This window comes from Dasypus novemcinctus, assembly GCF_030445035.2.
Source record: "Dasypus novemcinctus isolate mDasNov1 chromosome Y unlocalized genomic scaffold, mDasNov1.1.hap2 SUPER_Y_unloc_1, whole genome shotgun sequence".
Classification (NCBI taxonomy): Eukaryota; Metazoa; Chordata; class Mammalia; order Cingulata; family Dasypodidae; genus Dasypus; species Dasypus novemcinctus.
Genome location: NW_027261977.1, coordinates 3,771,944 through 3,791,372, shown reverse-complemented (window position 1 = coordinate 3,791,372; position 19,429 = coordinate 3,771,944). Strand labels below are relative to the sequence as shown.

General features: G+C 39.0%; 1 pseudogene; it reads left to right on the top strand.

Annotated features, from left to right (window-relative positions):
• The window catches only part of LOC139438578 (lysine-specific demethylase 6A-like), a 74,145-nt pseudogene extending 61,917 nt beyond the window's left edge, over positions 1-12,228 (top strand).
• Positions 12,229-19,429: the final 7,201 nt, after the last annotated feature.

The window sequence follows — 19,429 nt, the reverse complement described above, 5'->3', positions numbered from 1 at the left end:
ACTATATCCCTCAATTTTAACTGAATAACTGTTGTTGGAGCAAATTATTCTAGGATATTAACTGAATTGTTTCAAATTTTTAAAAATAGCTGAACTTTAACATCTAAGTTAAATATAGTATGCCAATATTCTAGAAAGCTTAAAAATATATTAATGTTTAAATAATCTTTCAACAGTATTTATTTTTGATATGTTGTTATTAGAATCATGTGGAAACTATTAAATTATTGTTTGCCTATCCCCGTATTTCTTAATTATTATTGCTGAGAAATTTGTTTTCTTTTTCAGTAAAATAAAAGAAAGTCTCCTCAGAGCAGTTTGTGACTCTAAGGCTATAATCTAAGCAGAATTATTCATCTTATTTCATTGTGTAATTCATCCCATGAAATAACTTTCCTCTAAATTCAGTACTATGGTAACTTCTCCCTCAAAATATTCTTCCAGTATGATCATATTCTCTAATTAGCTGAATTTGGGGAAACTTACCTCTATATCTCTTTATAAATCCTTAGTGGAGAGATGCTATATTTCAAATGTCTTTAGACATATGAGTGGAATCTGTGGAATCTGTTTCTTGAAATATATTCATAGAGTTAGTAATTTTGCCTTTGATTAAGGATTACTATTGTCTTAACAGTTTTAATGGTGATTTTCCTTTTTAAGTTGGTGCTGGGGATTGAACCCAGAACCTTATTAGAGAAAAGCAGGCATTTCGAACATTGAGCTTCACCTGTTCCCCTTGATGATTTTTAAAGACTAATGAATATATAGTTTACCTTTATTAAATGTATATATCTTGGACCAGTGATTTGGTTCATTTTGATTTGTGTCCTTGGCTTTAAATGGTAATGACCATAGGAATGTGTTTCTTCTTTTCATTTTTCAGTTATGATTTTTAATATTCAAATATTTAAATCAAAGTTGAAAATTTAAATTTTAAACCTATTTTTGCTTTCTGTTTCTTTCTAGGAGCTTCAGAGAGATCAGAGTTCACATTTGGCAGACCCTAATGGTGAACAATCTCTGTTTCACTGGACCTCCCCAGTATCTCCAATCAGCTAGCACTAGTATTCAAAATCAGAAGGGACATTCCACCCTGCCTAGTAATTCATTAACAGAGGGATCTGCTCTCAGTCCCTTCACCTCTCACACGGCTACCTCAGGTGGACAACAAGTCATTACTCTTACCAAAGAGAGCAGCAAGCCGTCAAGAAATACATCCTAAGTGCCTGATAAGAGCAGGCACAGTGAAGGGTCATCCGATGGCTGTGCAGTGTCAAGGAACATCCTAATCATGTTCATCAGCTGATACCAGATGGTTCTTTCAGTCCTAACCATGGAGATTCCATGTCACCAAATTTACTAATTTCAGATGATTCTCGGCTTTCCACCTTGATGATTGGAAAGGCCAGTGACAATGTAGATACCAGACCCTGTGACAAATAACATCTTCCCAGCTATTTGTACAAAAACTGGCGATTCTGTTACCTCTTCACCATCTTCAGCCATTTCCACAGCAACTCCGTCTCCTAAGTCAACTGAGCAGATGACCACACAAAGTGTTCCCAGCCTTAATAGTCCTCATTGTGAGCTACATAGAACCAATGGAGAAGGGGTAGAGGACTCACAGAGCCACAAAGAAACAGATTTCCCTCAAATTAGCTACAAACCTAGTTCTCAGATCATACCATCAGTGTCTGTGTCCATATATTCCAGTTCAGCAGAAGTACTGAAAGCATGCAGGTTAACGTGGGTATGTTCCTCACAAAGTGAAATTGTTGACTAATGGTCCCATTAAAAAATCTCATTTATAATTTGAATCACTTAAGAAATGCAAAGTTCACCAAAGGTTGATATATTTACTTATTTAAAATAACAGCTTAATAAGGTTCTTGGTTATGCTTCAGTCTTCTGGTTATACCTTATCAATGTATGTGATGTGACAAGCATTTGGGTAATCTGAGATATGTCTTTGTGTAATGCATTTCCCTCTTCTGATTTCTAGGATTATAAGTTTCAGTGTGACTGACTTTATTTTGAAGATTGTCACAAAGCTTAAATCATATTTCATAGATAATTGCAAGGCCTGGAAAACCCTACTACTCATTTTCTTTTCTGGAAGTTGTTGGAGTTTCGAGTAGATATGAATCTCATTGATTATTAATATTCCACTTTGTTTATATTTGAAAAAACATTTTGTCTCATTTGATGAGGTAATAAAATGGGCACAGAGGAGGGGAAAACAGAAAGAAAACATGAGAGGTCTGTTAGTCATTCTGAAGAGAACAGCCATGTTCAGCCATTTCTGTGGCTACATGGATTATTCCAGAAAGTGTATCTCTCAGTTTACTAAAGATACCCACCTCCCACCCCAAAAAGGAAGGGGAAGGAAAGAGGAAAGATTGTAGAAAGGAAGGAACAGTTTATGAAAAATTGGGGTAAAAATTATTTTGAGGCTGAGAAAGAACCAGTAAGAAATGGTATTTGTCATGTCAGGTCCATATTGATTCTTTCAATAATATCTGTACTAAACAGAAGTCTGAAAGTAAAAAGAAGTGATAAAGAAACATAGACTTTATGATTTAATGTCCCTGATTAAGAAACTTCATGAGGAAATATAATTAATTGTACATGAGTTTTATCTGTAAAGTAACTTTTCATTTCTCTACCAAATGATAAACTTGGAATTTTAAAGAAAGCTATATTTAAAAAGCACTTTTTAAAAGAAGTTTTAAAATATTGACTAATTTCTCCAATAACAAATAAACTAATGATTAAGAAGTTTTCAGAATGGGTTAAACTGTTAATCTTTTCCAAACCTGAGTTTTTCTTCACCTTCATTTTTTTCTCACTGAATAATTCTGGTGAGGTTCACTATTTTGTCTCCAACAATTTTAGGCATATACATGTTAAAAAAATAGTCTATTTCTCTTGTCAACAGGGCTTTCCTTTTGAATTAGGGTAATAGTATATTTTAAGGGAGAAAGATTGATATTTCCCATAGATTAGTGACTTTCACAAAAATTCCTAATTTCTGACTTGGCCATAGGTAGTAAATATTTGACATATTAAAAAACTGCTAGATAAGATATAGCACTATTTATTCTGAGTATTCTGTCCCTATATTCCTAATTTGTCTTTTTTAAACTAGCTCTCATTTGTTTCATCTTGCTTGTGCAGTCAGTGCTGTAAATTGAAAGTATATGAATTACAGCACCTAAGATTCTCACAATATTCAAGTGATAGAAAACTTGAATTTGGCTCCCTTCTATTTGCTACATCTTTATAATACAGACATTTGCACTTTCCATTGATTTAATTTTCTATGTAACCACTTTTTTCTATCACAGAAATGTACAAACTGCAGTGACTATCCTGTTTATGCTTTCTAGTCTCATTTCTCATATCATGGATGTTGAATAAGCTTCAATTTTGGTAGCACGTAAGTTAGCATAAACATGTTTTCAAGTACAATTTTAACACTGGATCATTCTCAAAATCACTTCAAATAGTTTTTATGATATATTGCATCTTAACTGCTGACTATAAACAAGCTTCATGTAATCAAACAAATGAACCATATTTTGTTTAAAATATAAAAGTGACACGTGTCATAGGCAGTGAAATCAGTTTCTTTATTGTATAAATTATAATTGGCATTTTAATCCCATTAGTTTAATGAAGTTACTTGAATTATTCCTTTATCAGGTACAGTGCAGCATTTTTCTGTTTGTTAAAAACAAAACACCTGTGCAGTTTATAATTTAGGTCCATTATGTATTTAAATTTCAAAATTTAATGTGTATCATACCTAACTCTAAAAATTACATGATCATCATGCATTGTGAAGAGATGTTGAAATTTGGGTAGTGCTTTAGCTTATATTCTTAATTGTTAGTTATAACTTATTTAGTTTAATAAGCAATTTCACACTCTTGTATTTATAAAACAAAATTCAATAATTCAAGTGGTTGAATGCCTAACTCCCACATGGGAGGCTCTAGGTTGGGTTCCCCTTGCCTTGCCTCCTGAGAAAAACAAAAAACAAGCAAAATAAATCAAACCAACTCAAGGAAGCTGAGTGCTGGCTTTAGAATCCATCACAATAGTTTTTGTTCTGGTTTAAGAAGGTAATAACCATCCAGGACAACTCCAAGTCCTGAAAATCCTCCCACATCGTATCTCTTCTTTCTCTCCCTATCCTCAGCAGCTACTGTGGCCACTTTCTCCACCTCAATGCGGAAGGAAGGAAGGAAGGAAGGAAGGAAGGAAGGAAGGAAGGGAGGGAGGGAGGGAGGGAGGGAGGAAGGAAGGAGGGAAGGAATTTTTATAGTAATAACCATTTAATAAAATATATATGTAGCAGAGCTATATCTAACTTCATGGGGAAAATTAAATATTTCATTGAGAGTTAATATCTAATGAAATTAATGGAAAAAACAAAAAAGGTAATAACATTCTTGAGTCAAAACTTTCAAGCCTTTGTTTTCATTAGCACAATGAAAAAGGGGTAGCAAAACTGACAAAGAGACAAATTTTACTAATGGTAATATTGATATCTAGACTTTTGGTGCAAGTTATTGTTTAAATATTTATTGGTGAAAACCAAAGGGTAAAAGATATTAAAGGAAAAATTGGGGTCCATATTTGTTCTTTAGGTTACAGAATAAATTGGAAAATTATGGGTAGAGTGTAATTTTGTCATTCATTTATATGAAATGTAGATAATGTATTTTGTTTAATTTTTCTTAAATGATGTAAGAACTCAAATTATTTTAAAAATTATCAAATGTTCTTAATTACGAGTCCAAATATCCTGTAATTACAGTGTATTTGTAAATGCCCTATAATTAAACTGGGATTTAATTTAGGCTTTCTTATTTTTCTCTTAGTTTTCAAAATAAATATACAGCCCTTGTTTCTTCTAATTTTTAAAAAAGGAATCTTGGTAAAAACAGTTTGTCTAACAGCAGCATTTTGTTGGATAAATGTCCACCTCCAAGGTTACAGTCTACACCATACTCATCCTTGCCAAAGGACACATTGAATCTACTCACACCTGGTATTTATGTGAGCCCCAGTTTCTTAGAAATAAATGAAATCAGTGTTGGAATTTAATATCTTTAGAAAATAGAATACACTAATTATATATGTATGTATTTAAATCAGAGAGTATGCATGGACATATCTTGAAAATTTTGGGGTAAATATGTAGTATTCAAGGGATGAGAATACCTGTCATCAATCCTCAGGCAAAATTCCTAATTGTATTTTTTTTAAAAGATTTATTAGAACACAGGCATGTATTTTATTTTAATTTACATGGAGTGTGTATGGTTGTTTTCATTCAAAATATAATGGAAGTCTACTTAAAGAACTCTCTGAAAATACTTAAAACAGTTAAAAATTTTAAGTATAACTTTGTGAACCATAATATTATAATGAGAGATGGATAATACCATTTAAAAATAAATCAAATTTTAAAATGAATTTATTCACCAGAGACATTTTTAGGCCTATTATATCATAATGATGAAAGTAAGGTCTCTTAAATAGTGTCTCTTAAATCAAGAGATAATGATAAAATATTAAAATTTATACCAATAAAATATCAATTGTTAGCATTCATTGTAGATTTTACAATGCCAGATGGATGAGAAAATGAATATGGAGTTGCTATTAATAATAAAGAGTCATTTTTCTGAGATCTAACAAAATATTTAATTTTGCAGTTGGAAAATAAATGTGATGCTTTCTTTCCTCCATTACATCAATTTTGTACAAATCCTAACAACCCTGTTACAGTAATCCCTGACCTTGCTGGAGCTCTTAAGTTAGGTAAGCTTTTAAAAGTGATAAAAAGTTTGTATGTTTTCTCTATTATCTTTTTTCTATTAAATATTTTTAAATTTACATATGCCATTCATACATGAACATAATTGTATAGTAAAAATTGTGAACTTACAAGAGAGTCATGCATATCATCATACAGGACTTTTTTTCCCCCAGGATTTTCAGTTTTTATTTTGATGGTGTCTCCCCACACCCCTCTTCCCTTATATATATAACATTTTAAGCATATGATATAAATAGAAAAAGGTGAAATTATTGCTGAAATTTTAGAGGCATTTAAAATGTTTAATTTCGTATAAACTATGCAAAGTTAGTGCTTTTTATCAGATAATAGAAGTTTTGAACATAGGAAAAAGATGAAATTAGACCCTACTTATAAATACTATACTTCTTCAGAGTACTGAAGCATTATGGTTAGATCCAGGGTTTCAAGGGATTGTTTTGCAAATTTGAGCATCACATGATTCAGTGAAATCTTTTAGGAAATGTCTGGAGCTCCATGAAGTGTTATTTCTTTTTTATTTTTTTAATACTTTTGAAATACATTTACAAATTTAATTGTAGTTACTAACAACACTTATTTATCTATGAAGATCTTGGACTTCACCAAAACTTTGGTAGGAGCTAACAATGAACATATGGTAGAAGGACACAGTTGCTGCAACCAGTAGATGAAAACTGGGACCCTACTGGAACAAAGAAAATATGGTGTTGTGAAAGTAATAGATCTCATACTACAATTGCTGAATATGTACAGTACCAGGCTGCCTCATTTCAGGAGTCTTTGAGAGTAAGTATTCAATATGGAGATTTTTATTGGAGTTGTAAAAGGGCACATGACCGCTGCAATATATTTGTTTTATGCATATAAATTATACATAAATTTTATAATTTGCAAACTTATTAAACAAGACTTTCACAAACTTTAACTTGATTAAATACACATGATTATATAGAAATAAAAATTAGTCTTAACAAGGCATCTCCCTCATTTGTGTAATATTTCTATTTAGATGGATAACCCATTTCTATTTAATATTTGCTGAATATCACTTGTAATTATGAAAGGAATTATGTGTGCATCTCACACATACAGGCATGTTTCCATTGTTTTTAATCTGAAAGACACTTCACCAAAAGCATTAGTATCGTAAGATGAATCTCAGTGGGAAAAGTAGAAATTTTACAGAAATGTCTCATAATTTGTGGGGAATAAAAATTATCAAAAAAGCATAACCATAGGATTGTTATTAAAGACTCAATAGACAGTAAATAGGTTTAGAATTACGAACCTTGTGAAATCTTTTGCAAGTAAAGTATCTATTGTGATTTTCCTATTAAATATATTTTAGTTTGTTTTTTCAGATCTCTATTAAACTATGAAACAGAACTTCTGAATAGTATCACAGATTTAAAGTTGCAGAAATGTTATTTCTTAAATGCTCATCTTTATTGTTTTAAACTTCATCAAAATTTTATAACTGAAATGATTAAAACCTTTAAATTTTTAATCTGCTACTAGTTTATGTTTAGAAAATGTTTGAAAGTCAACCCTCAGTTCACATTTTTTAATCTGGTTGAAATAATTAAAGCAAATATTGTGTTCTTTTCTGAGTGATACTTAATAAAAGCTGTTAATGTAATTTTTTGTGAGTGGTAGAGTTCCCATTTTTTAAAAAAATGTTAATTGTTCTACTTTTGAGGTGCTTCAACTACAGGATTATGTATTGTCAGAAAAGAATAAGCAGCTATCAGCGATTAAGGTAAATTGTTTTACAATATTTGGAACTGAAAAAAGAGAAAAAATATTTTATTATCTTTTGCAGCAATCAACATTTAATGTGAAAAACTTCACAGATATTAAGGAAGTATACATTTTTTATTTTTTTTAAATTTATTTCTTCCACACCCCACCTCCCCATTGTCTGCTCCCCTGTCCATTTGCTGTGTGTTCTTCTGTGTCCTTGTTAGGCCTCAAAGCAAGGCCTTTATGGATAACCAGAGATGGCATGAAGTAAACTTCAACATGAGAGCTAGGCAAACTCACATTTATTACATCCGCAGAGGTAAGGAGCCAAGGCCAGTCCAAAGTGACTCAGACCTGACTCTCTGTGCTGCAGTTTCACCCTTGCTTAAATATCCAAGTTATTACTTAGCATTTGCTTTATTAATTAGTTTTTATACATATGAATGAACACACATAGTTGGTATATAATTGTGTGATTAGTATGCTCAGGAAATCATGCTTGCACATACATTCATGATCAAGAAAGGGGTGGATAACTCCTCCCCTGGGTGGGAATTTTACTATGTTAATTAAGCAAGTTGAAGTGAGGACAGCAAGGGGCTGTTTCTGTGCAGGTCCGGCCAACTGGTTGAAGCTGATTTTCATACTTCATTGCTTCAACAGGATATTCTTGACCACCAAAAGTGGAATTTGGCCCAAAGAGAGGGTTGCATTTCATTACCTTCTGATTTACATACAATTCTTTTCTTTGTATCATAGTAACAGGGAGAGAAACAAGTTACTTTCAGGTATTTGGTCATCCTACATCCATCATCCTCTTGCATTCTCAGCAACACCGTAATCTGTGTCTCTTTTGGTGCGTCATGTTGGTGCATCAGATCTTTGTGTGTGTGGCACCACTTCTGGGTAGGCTGGGCTTTATTTGCATGGGGTGGCTCAATGTGGGGCACCCTCCTTTTGCGTGGGGTCCCCCCTATGCGGGGGACACCCCTGCGTGGCACAGCACTCTTGTGCACATGAGCACGGAACATGGGCCAGCTCCACATGGGTCAAGGAGGCCCGGGGTTTGAACTGCAGACCTCCCATGTGGTAGGTAGATGCCCTATCCATTGGGCCAGGTCCACTTCCCAAGTAATATGCTATTACATATAGCATAATCTTTTTTCCCCTTAATTATTTTTACATTTCTCTTTCTTTTCACATACTGTTTTCATTTTTCATATCTTCTTAAATTTCACTTGCTATCACTGTAAAGAAAATTGATGTCATTTAGAAAACTTTTTCAAAGTAAATTTAGAATAGGCACATACTTCCCTTATAAATTATCCTATTACCTGAGGTTTATATTAACTTTATGACTGATGGGAAAGTTTAAGTAGTATGTTATTGAGCTTTGAGTTTTCTTGAGTTTTTCTTTAATGTGACCATTAAAGATATTTTCATATGAAATCAGCCTATAGAAAATTAGTTTCTGAACAAACACTACTCATGTAGAAATCAGCACTTATTCATGTGAATTAGGAAATGATATAATATTCTAAGCAGGAATATTTTTGCTTGAACTATAGGAAGAAAATGAGAAAAGAACTCATCAAAAAGACTATTTGGATAATGAATCCACATCTTCACATAAGTATGTAACTTTTGGGGTCCATCATGATTTCCATTAAAAGGCATGAATTTAATATTTTCTCTCTTTTTTTTTTAATATCTGGGAAGAGGAATATAGAACCCTTTAAAACCATAAAGTCTGGGACCAACATTGACCTTTCAAATGATAAAAAGTAAGTAATTTCATCAGTAATATTTCCTTGAACTAGAGCAAAGAGAATTAAGGACTGGAAATTGTCTAGTTTCATACTCTTTCATTCCCAGTCATTATTCTTTCACTTTATAAAGCTTTATCTAAAAGTTGTTGTAGTCTTAAATTATTTTAAAACATTCTGCAATTAGGCTTTTTCTTATTTCTTATGAATATAAAATCCCTCATTATATGTTAAGTATAAAATAAAATATAAATGATTTCATCCATTTACTACATTCCTTTTTTAGTAATTATTTTTACACAGTATTTGTTAGAAATTTTTCTTGGGAATATATTGAATAGTCCAGTACTTTGTGAAACTGCAGTAGTAAAATATTTATAGATTTAATTGCTTTTCTGATTGGAACATGAGATTTATGAGGAAATGGCTACACTGTATCTCACAGATGTTTATGCCATGATTTTACTTTTAATCTACTATTTAATTTCAGCTAGAGAATACAGCTACATGAGTTGACCAAATTTCCTGCTGTTGCTCATGTGGTGTCAGCAGGAAATGTTTTAAGCCATGTGGGTCATACCATACTGTGTGTGAATACAGTTCAACTCTTCATGAAGTTCCAGGGAGTCAAACACCAGGTGATTTTTGAGCTAACATATCTTGTACAATTGAAAAATTAGTTTATCAAATGTGAAATATACAGGGAAAAAACAGATTCTTTCCATTTATAGTGAATGAAGTTCTTGTAATAGCTATATTACTTAACATATGTAAAAATGTTGAGTTAGTTTTGTAATTTAGGTTAGAGTGTGCTTTTATCCTTTTTACATATAATGACCTGAAACAGAAAATTGTAAACTAGAAATGGGTGTGTCATTAGGGTACTGACTGAATGAAGCCACTTATGACTTTATAGAACAAATCTTCTTCCTGTTTATTGCAAGATAATTGTTTTTCCAGAGATTTTCCATCACATTTGAAATAATTTATTGTGTATAATCACAATGTCATGACCAGCACTTAAAATCTGTGATATACTTATATTTTGTTCTCTATTATGTTTCATTTTTCTAAAAATGTAATTCACAATTCCCTAATGTGTAAGTTAGCAAACTTGTTCCGTAAAATCATATAGTAAATTCCTTAAGGCTTATAAGGCAAGAGGTTAAATTGAGGGCATTATGTAAGTCCTAGCATGTAAAACAAGAGAGAAATCTCATTTCCTGAATTTGTATTGGTAAGTATCAAAATACAATAGCTGAGTGTAGTTTTTCTGGTAAAAGTTCTTGTTTAACTTTAAACAGCATAGGAAGCATACCAGGCAGGTTCATGTTACTTATACTAAAAAATGTCATGTTATGATTTTGTGTTGGGTACTTTTCTAGATTAGTTCTAACTTGCCTAGTAATTTGTGGTTGAATTGATTAAGAAACATTATGAAGCATGTCACAAAAAAAAGGTCAATTAGTGGATAGTGACATGATGAATTTTTGGTCTTATTCAGAAAAACTAGATTCTCAGTCCACAGCTCAGAAAATTGCAATAAAACGTCACTGTTGCTGTGTGATAGGGCAAGTCAGGTTATTGAGCTTCACATTTCTGATAAAAAATCATGGAATTAATGGCTAAGTCCATAGGAATGACATAAGAATTTTTTGGCTAATGAATAATATGTATAACAATAGGCTTTATATTTTGTAAAAGTTTTATAAATGCTTCCATTAAGGTTTTTTCACCATCAGTTGTAAAATATCTTTAGAGTCTTGCCACTCTATTAGAGAAAGAAGCAAGACTACCCAGAGTGGGCATCCAGAATTCCTTCAGTTATTGAAAGGATCTCATCCACCAAGACAACAACCCATGAGCACCTGAACACATTCATGTTCCATAGGGGCATGCCCCCACCACTGCCCCCAGCAGTGACCCTCCCCTGCCACAGTTGCAACCCTTCTGCAATCCAAAACCTCCCCCAAAACAATGCCAAAAAATAAAATAAAATAATTTAAAAAAATTAAAAACAAATATTGCTTCGTTTCTTTCATCATTGTAAGATGCTCCCTTAGAACCTATTCTCCTGCATATGAATGCAATCTTCCTAAACTTTATAATCCCTGGACCTTTATTTCTTGACTCTGAGAGAGTTTTTCTAGGTTGTTATTCTAAGCTATTTCCTCTTTGGGTGGACCTGGGCACTCCCTGTGGTACAGACACTGGCTGCTTTTGCCTTGTATCTAGATGTGAGTTTTAGAGGTTATGCTCTATCCCAGGCTCCTGTATCATGGATGCTCCTAGCATCCTGGCCTGCACACTTATAAAAGGCCAAATCATAGAGGCAAACAAAAGGGTACCGACAGCTTATCTGCATGGCTGTTTAGCACAGTGGGCATGCAACTGTGTAGGTACATGCAGAATATTAATGGGTATACCAATAAAATGCATTTGTCTTTCTAGAACACCCTTCCCAAAGCATCAGAATTGGAGTACTCCCATCTCCAAAGTTCAGATATTACTGAAAAGCTAGAGTAATCTGCAAGAGGCGTCACCCATCAAAAACCTGGCTTGCCTAGGTTTTTGCCAGACTCCACCCTCAGCTCATGGTATTGTGTTCCTCAGGGCACACCCCTGTGTTGTTAGAATTGGCGAGTGTAACCTGGAGGCAGGGACTTCTAGTCCACGGTACACACCCTGATGGAGCTGCTGGTCAGCTATTTGACCGTCAACAAGACTTACTCACCTCTCAGCCTCTCCTCTCTTCTCTGTAACCTGAAGACTGAAACTTATGTCTTCTGCATACCTAGATGTGTCAGCGATGCTCTGAGAGCCCCAGGAAACCACGAGGCCAAGAGGTTCAGCTCCTGCTAGTTTGCACAGAGAACGACACGTTCTATGTAGCTCCTGCCCACACCCCCAGCCCAGCAATCATTCTGGACATCGTATTTAGTGGGTACCCCAGCACTGCTCTGAGCCCCACCTAGTCCTAAGCCTAATGGATATTCAAGCCCATGGAAAAGCAAAGCAGTTTCCATGAAATAGAGACAAAGCCCCAGGGTGCAGCCCCAGAAAGGCGTCCCAAAGCCAGCCACAGTGTTTCAGCAAGAGCTTTTTGTTTTCATTTTTTGCATCCTAAGAGAAAGGCAGTGGGGATCCAGGCAGGTCCCACCCTCTCTCAAGGAAGAGGACGGCAACCGGCAAACAGGATTGGCCAGGCTGCCCACTTGTGAGAACAAGGGGCAAAAGGTCCCCGTCGTGGCAGGGCTGGTAATGGCCACAACATCAGATACTCAGAAAACGTCTGGGGAGGGGAAGGGCAGGCAGCAGGCACGCCCTGTCAACTTCGGGAGGGTACTGGACTAAGTGAGGCTTCCGAGGCTTTGCCTCTGGCCCCGCCCAGGACTTCTCTCTGAAAGCCTGCCGCGTCCTCTCCATGAGGAGGGCGAGGGACGCGGGCGATCACCTGGGGATCCCCCGTGAACTCGGCGGTCGCTGTGAGGACCAGAAGTTGTGGGAACCTGGCCTGCTGGGGTGTGTCTTCCAGCCATGCAGCTGGATTCGCGTGCTTCATCTGTGCGGCGTGATGAGGACCCCAGATGCAGGCCGACCCTGCGGATTAGGTGGGAGGTTAGAGAGGTGCCTTGCCTGGGTGGAGGGTTCCTGGTCTAGCCTGGGGCCTGGGCGGCCCGGGCGCCGCAGGGAGCCCAGAGACCTGGGATTGGACGGCAAGGGAGGTGCAGCGCGTTCACTGCGTCCATGTCGGCTGTCTAGGGGCTCCCTGCCGGCTGCGCCTTCTCGACGGCCCCTCGCCGCGCCGTCCAGGATCCACCTGCCCGCACGCGCGCGGCACGGGAGGTCCACGCCCCAGGCGTCAGCCAGGTGCCCAGCAGCAGCTGAGAGAGATGGCGTGAGCTCGCTGGTCCCAGCGCACGCCGGCTTGCTGCCGGTGCTGCGCGGTCTGCGGGAAGTGGAAGCGGAAGTCAGCACTTCGAATCCTCGTCTGCGGGCCTCAAGGGCGCTGGAGAAGTTGGCCTCCACAACGCCTTCCCACGACGCAGGCGGGCGGCCCCGGGCTAGCGCTCCCGCGGCAGAAAGCCCGCGGACAAGTCTGAGCCAGCGGCTCGGCAGTGTCCACACCAGCAGGCAGGGCGCGGGCAGCACGCGGCTCAGACCACCCAACACCCTCCGCAGGGTCTCCCTGTAGCTCCGCCAGGACCCCCGGCCGTACCTGGACAGGTCCCAGAGGCAGGCGCTCATGACGGCCACGTCGGGGGCGTGCTCGCCCCGTCGCAGGTGGTCCAGGACGCTCTCCGCGCACCGGGCGCACACGCGGTGAGGAAGAAGAAGCGTACCCGGTGGCGGCCAGAGCGGACCTGGCGGACCTCGCGGTAGTGGGTCCCGTGGTGCAAGCGGCCCCGCCTGCAGCCTTCCAGCCGCCTGTCCGGCTCAAAGCTCCGCTCGCCCTTGGCCTCCAGCTGCCTGAGAGAGCAGGCAGTCCTTCTGCAGCAGGAGCACCGTTACCGGGTGCTTGTACACTGACTCTGGACCGAGTCGCCCGTTACACCCCAAACTTGTTATACAGCAGCTGCGGGACGTCGCAGGCTCGTAGGGAGGCCACGGAGGCTGAGGGCGGATGGCCTTGCGCCCAGCCTGCCTCGCAGTAGGAGGTCTGACCGCTGAGGCGAGGAAGTAAGGGCGAGGTTAGACGGCGCGGGAAGGGCGAGGCCCACTCCTAGGTCTCAGTGCCTTCCTTGTTGCAGGCTGCTCCTGGAGCGCTTGCCTCCTCTTCTGGGGAATTGCTCTCTTGTTGCCTGGTTCTCCTGCAGAGCCACGAGTTGCTGTCCTGGAGCTTGAGGGAGGACTGTCTTTGTTAAGGGGAACGCTGACTGGGTTCCCGTCTGCTGCCAGGATTTCCAAGCAGCGATGGGAAGTACACTGCAGCCTCAGCGAACGCCAGCAGTTCAGATGTATTGTTTTCGTTTAATTAACTCTATAGTCACCTCCTTGTGGATTCACGTGCGCCAGTGAGCGAATCCAAAGCCGTTGGACCCGTTACTGTCTCCCACAGGTAATATCTGGTTAAAAGAAAAACTCTAGCACAATACCACAACCACAGGACATTTTCACCCCCCCCCCCCCCCACACACACACTTAGACATAAAAGCTGTTTTTAGAAATGTTTACAGAAAATTGGCACTGGAAATACCGGGAATTCCTGCCCCATCCTCCTTACACACCCACACACAGATTCCCCTACGTGGCACATACCACAGCAAAGAGCCGTACCACCTCCTTCCCATCCTACCCTTAACACAGGGACATGAAAACATCTCAATTCCATAATTTTGCCCGACGCAGGATTTTGTAAACATGGAGTCACGCATCATCTCTAACATGGGGCATGTCATTTGGTCCCTCTGGCGCTGGTCTGTACAGAGTCATCCTCAGCCCCTGGAGATGCAGCACAAATGGCCACTTTAAGCTCTGCTCACCTGCTTAACTGAATTTCCAAAGTGAGGTTTCTGGCTGTGGGACTAAGGGGTCAATACATTATTTCCTTTCTTTGCTGATTACTCTTCCATGATATTAGGTGCCATGGCACTTTGAAGCAGTCATCATTCAAAAAATCTTGGAGTTCTTTCCAGTGTTTGGCTTTTCAAAAATAACGTGCTATGACATACCTGTGCAGATTTATGGAAACATAGGTTTTCGCATGTCTAGGGTAAACTCCAGACTGCAATTGCTGGGTCGTACGATATTTGCATATTAAGACATTTAACAGAAGCCAAGACTGTTTTTTAGAGAGGTGCATATTTTACATATGTGAGTGATCCCTTTCCTTTTCCCTAAAGTATAGATGTGTGTGAGTTTTCCAAGATAAAAACCCTGGAATCCTTCTGCATGGATATAGGCACGACTTCCTGGTTATATGGACCCTGTTTAGCCTATATCCTTTTCCAGGCATCCTTCTTTATCTAGGATGTGCACATCTTGCCTGTACACACCCCAGACTCCTTGTCCCTGAATAGACAAGTGGGTTCTGCTTGAATCAGCCCCCTGACCCCCCTCTATACTTCAAGGGATGTGAATTGGAATTTCTTGGCAGTATAAATCATGGGTGTTTTGTGTGTGTGTGTGTTTTCCTTTTTGGTAATAATGGAAATGGATGGACAGATACCAGGCATATAAACTCTAGTCTCTTTCTCTTTTGTACAGCACCAGAACCATTGGCCATAGGCGGGGCTGCAGTTCTTACTGTGTGCATGCACACATGGCTTATGCTGGAATTTTAAATTTTAGCAAGTTTACACAAACAGCCCAGATATTCGTGAAGAAACACACAGCCCCCACACGTAGCCCATATCAGTAGCATGGTAAGAACTGTAAAGGTCCCTTGAAATTTAAAGTTCCTGGAACTGGAAATGCCTCTGTCAGCCCTGTCTGTGGGGTGAGAAATAGGAACAGAAGCCAAAGATGATCTAGGCTTCTTTTTTAGAGGTTAAGCTTCCTCCTTTCAAAAAGGGGACATGAAATCTTCTAGAACGTCAAATTCATAGAAAAGGTGATGTCTAATGCTTGTTTGAGGGGCGGGGAAGATCCATGAATTCTGATATCAAATCCTGTGCCTTGACAGTGCTGCTGTGATCCAGAACATTAAATCTCCCATAAAACTGGCGGGGGACAGAGTTGATATAGAGCCAGCAATGTCAATATAGTTATGGCGATGACAGAGATGCTCATGTGGACTCTTACCTGATCATGGGGAGGAATTCCTGGGTGAAACAATGAATATCCATTTACAGTTATGGGCAGGGTCTCCCCTTTGTTGTTCCCATGGACTAGAGTTGCTTCTGGGAGGATATTACACTCTCAGGGAGGAACAGCTGAAGTGTCTGCCCTTGCTGAGGGAGTTTTCCCAGGTGTGGGTCTTTCTGCAGGAGACCGTCCCATTCTTTGAATTTAATGCATTATTAAATGACGACATAGGAAAGGACAGGACCACCAGATGCACAAGCACTGGTTGTGATAGCAACTGTGTGGTGCACCGTACAATAAGTAGGAGACTTCTAATAGAGGGTTTCATGGCCAAGAAGTGTATTCACAGAGGGCATAGAGACCCCACATTTTCCTATGAACCACCTACTGCTGGGCTTGGCACAACACTTAAGCCTGCCTGTAGACAAGAGAGCTATTAACAGAGGTAAAATACCTGGTGTCATCACTAGGAATACCCTGGGGACAACCTTGCATCTGCATACTTGCCATTCCACCTTCTATCCCCAATGGAGAGGCCTGAGTAAAACAAGGAATTCAGCTGAGCCCAGGCAATTATGAGCCAATCTGTTTCTTTCCTATAGATCCCCTTTTCATCTAGTTACAAAAACCAGGTGGCGGACTTGGCCCAGTGGTTAGGGTGTCCGCCTACCACATGGGAGGTCTGTGGTTCAAACCCCAGGCCTCCCTGACCCGTGTGGAGCTGGCCCACGCGCAGTGCTGATGCACACAAGGAGTGCTGTGCCACGCGGGGGTGTCCCCCAAGTAGGGGAGCCCCATGTAGAAGGAGTGCGCTCCGTAAGGAGAGCCGCCCAGCGCGAAAGAAAGTGCAGCCTGCCCAGGAATGGCGCTGCACACACAGAGAACTGACACAACAAGATGACGCAACAAAAAGAAACACAGATTCCTGTGCCGCTGACAACAACAGAAGCGGACAAAGAAGATGCAGCAAACAGACACAGAGAACAGACAACCCGGGTGGGGGTGGGGGGGAAGGGGAGAGAAATAAATAAATAAGTCTTAAAAAAAAAAATCAATGGCACCTTACCACTTCCTCTCAGGAGTCTACATTTCCTGCAAGCTTTTTTTTTTTTTTTTGGCATATTTTTTAACATACTTAGATTACATAAATGTTACATAAATAAGTGTAGCTGATTCCCATATGTCCCACTCCTACCCCTCCCACTATTTCCCATATTAACAACATCCTTCATTAGCGTGGTACTTTTGTTACAGTTGATGAACACATACTGCAGCATGCTACTAAGTGTGGATTATAGTTTACATTATAGTTTAAACTCTCTCCTACACATTTTTGTAAATTATGACAAAATATACAATGGCCTGTATCTGTCTCTGCAACATCATTCAGGACAATTCCAATGTCCCAAAAACACATCAATTTACACCTGTTTTTTTTTGTTGTTTTTGTGGGTGTTTTTTAATTTAATGATTCTTAGGTTACATAAATGGTACAATAAAAAATATAGGGGATTCCCATATGTCCCACTCCCCACACCTCCCACATTTTCCCACATAAGCAATACCGTTCATTAGTGTGGTACATTCATTGCAACTGACGAACCCCTTTTGGAGCACTGCCACTAAGCACGGATTAAAGTTTACATTGTAGACACGTATTTTATAAGTGCCTGATCTCATTTTAATCCTCACAGAAACTTCACAAGGCAGGTACTATTATGATTCATTTTTCACAGATGAGAAGTCTCATTTTAAGAGAGGCAAGTTTACTTGCCTGGGCCCAGAGCTTACACAAACAATCATCCCATTGTTTCTGAAAGTGTGTTCTGCATAAACTAACTGCATTATACTCTTCCCATTTTAACAATAAAATGCTGGGCCTCACCCCAGCTGAACTGCGTCAGTATCTCTGCGGGTGACACTCAGCAATATGCATTTTATCCAGGTTTTTGAGATCAGACTCAATTTTGGGAATGAACTTACTATTCTTAACACACACATGCTGACACACAATTACCACCTATTGATGCAGGCACATAAATAAAAACACATCATTAGCACCTAATAAATTTTTGTTGTAAGCTGCTGACATTCTTGAGGTTGTTTGTTATGCAGCACTATTTCAGAAATAACTAATTAAGAAAGTCTACCTGTGTCCACAGAGTTAAACCAAATTTTTGAAACTGACTCAGAAATCTTTAAATACATTGAATTGCCCAGACTCTTGCTTAGAGACACTGATCTTGACAAGTTGCCCTGTTTAGAACTGTGTTATTAATACAGATTTGGAGAACATTTCGTTTAGCAGTAAAGAGTTTTAAGATTTCCTCCATCTTGTGTTTTGTTCATCCTCATAAGAATACCCAAGATGAAACAGTAATAGGTGAAACTAGTTGAAAATTAAGCACATAAAGGTTTTGCCAACCTGTGAGCTCCTTGTTCACTATGACCTTTGTCTTCTCTTCTGCCTTTTAAAAATGATAACTCAAAATTAACTGGCCTCTCTTTTCTCTCCTCGTTCCTAATGCATGAAATGGTAGGAAACACTGTGCCCCAAAGTACAATTCCATGGCTGCTATACCCCCTCACTCCACCATTAGAGAGCCTGCTTCCCACAGCTAAGTTATCTTTATGCAGCAATTAAAAAAAAAAAAAAAGAACTAAAACAGGGATTCTTCACGTTTTGTGTCCCACGGACCCCTTGGCCAGCCAGATGAAAACCATGGACCCCTCCTCAGAATGTACCCGCAGGGAGTTTTAAGACACTGAACCAGAGTTGGGTCTAACAACTACGGTAAATTCAAAGTAAGGGCGAGTATAAGTGATTTTTCAACATATGCAGCGACTGTAATGCGACCCGCGATGAACACTACTGTAAACTACTGCATACATTCAAAAATGAAGGAAATGCTGAATTTCAGGTACAGGTCAGAGAAAATAAAGGTAATAAATTGAGAGTTTTCAATTCAACTTATGGACCCTCTAATTAAGAACCCCTGGCCTAAAGTGAGGAGTGTCCCTGTCATTGAGGGCGCTTCTCACCTAGCATACAAACACACATGAAGAGTGACGCACTTGACAGTGTTACTGCTCTTCTACTATTATCATTCCAATTTTATCCAAACTCATTCTTTGTTTTTTCACCATTTACTCCTTCCTTCCTTCCTCAGTATTGCAAGGCAACCAAGTTGACAATGCATCTCCTATACCTGACGTGGTGTTGTCCTATCGTGTTAAGTTTACTGCTCGATTGTCTGCAGGCCAAGATAGAGTTCCCTGGAAAACACACACATGCATACACACAGACACGGAGATA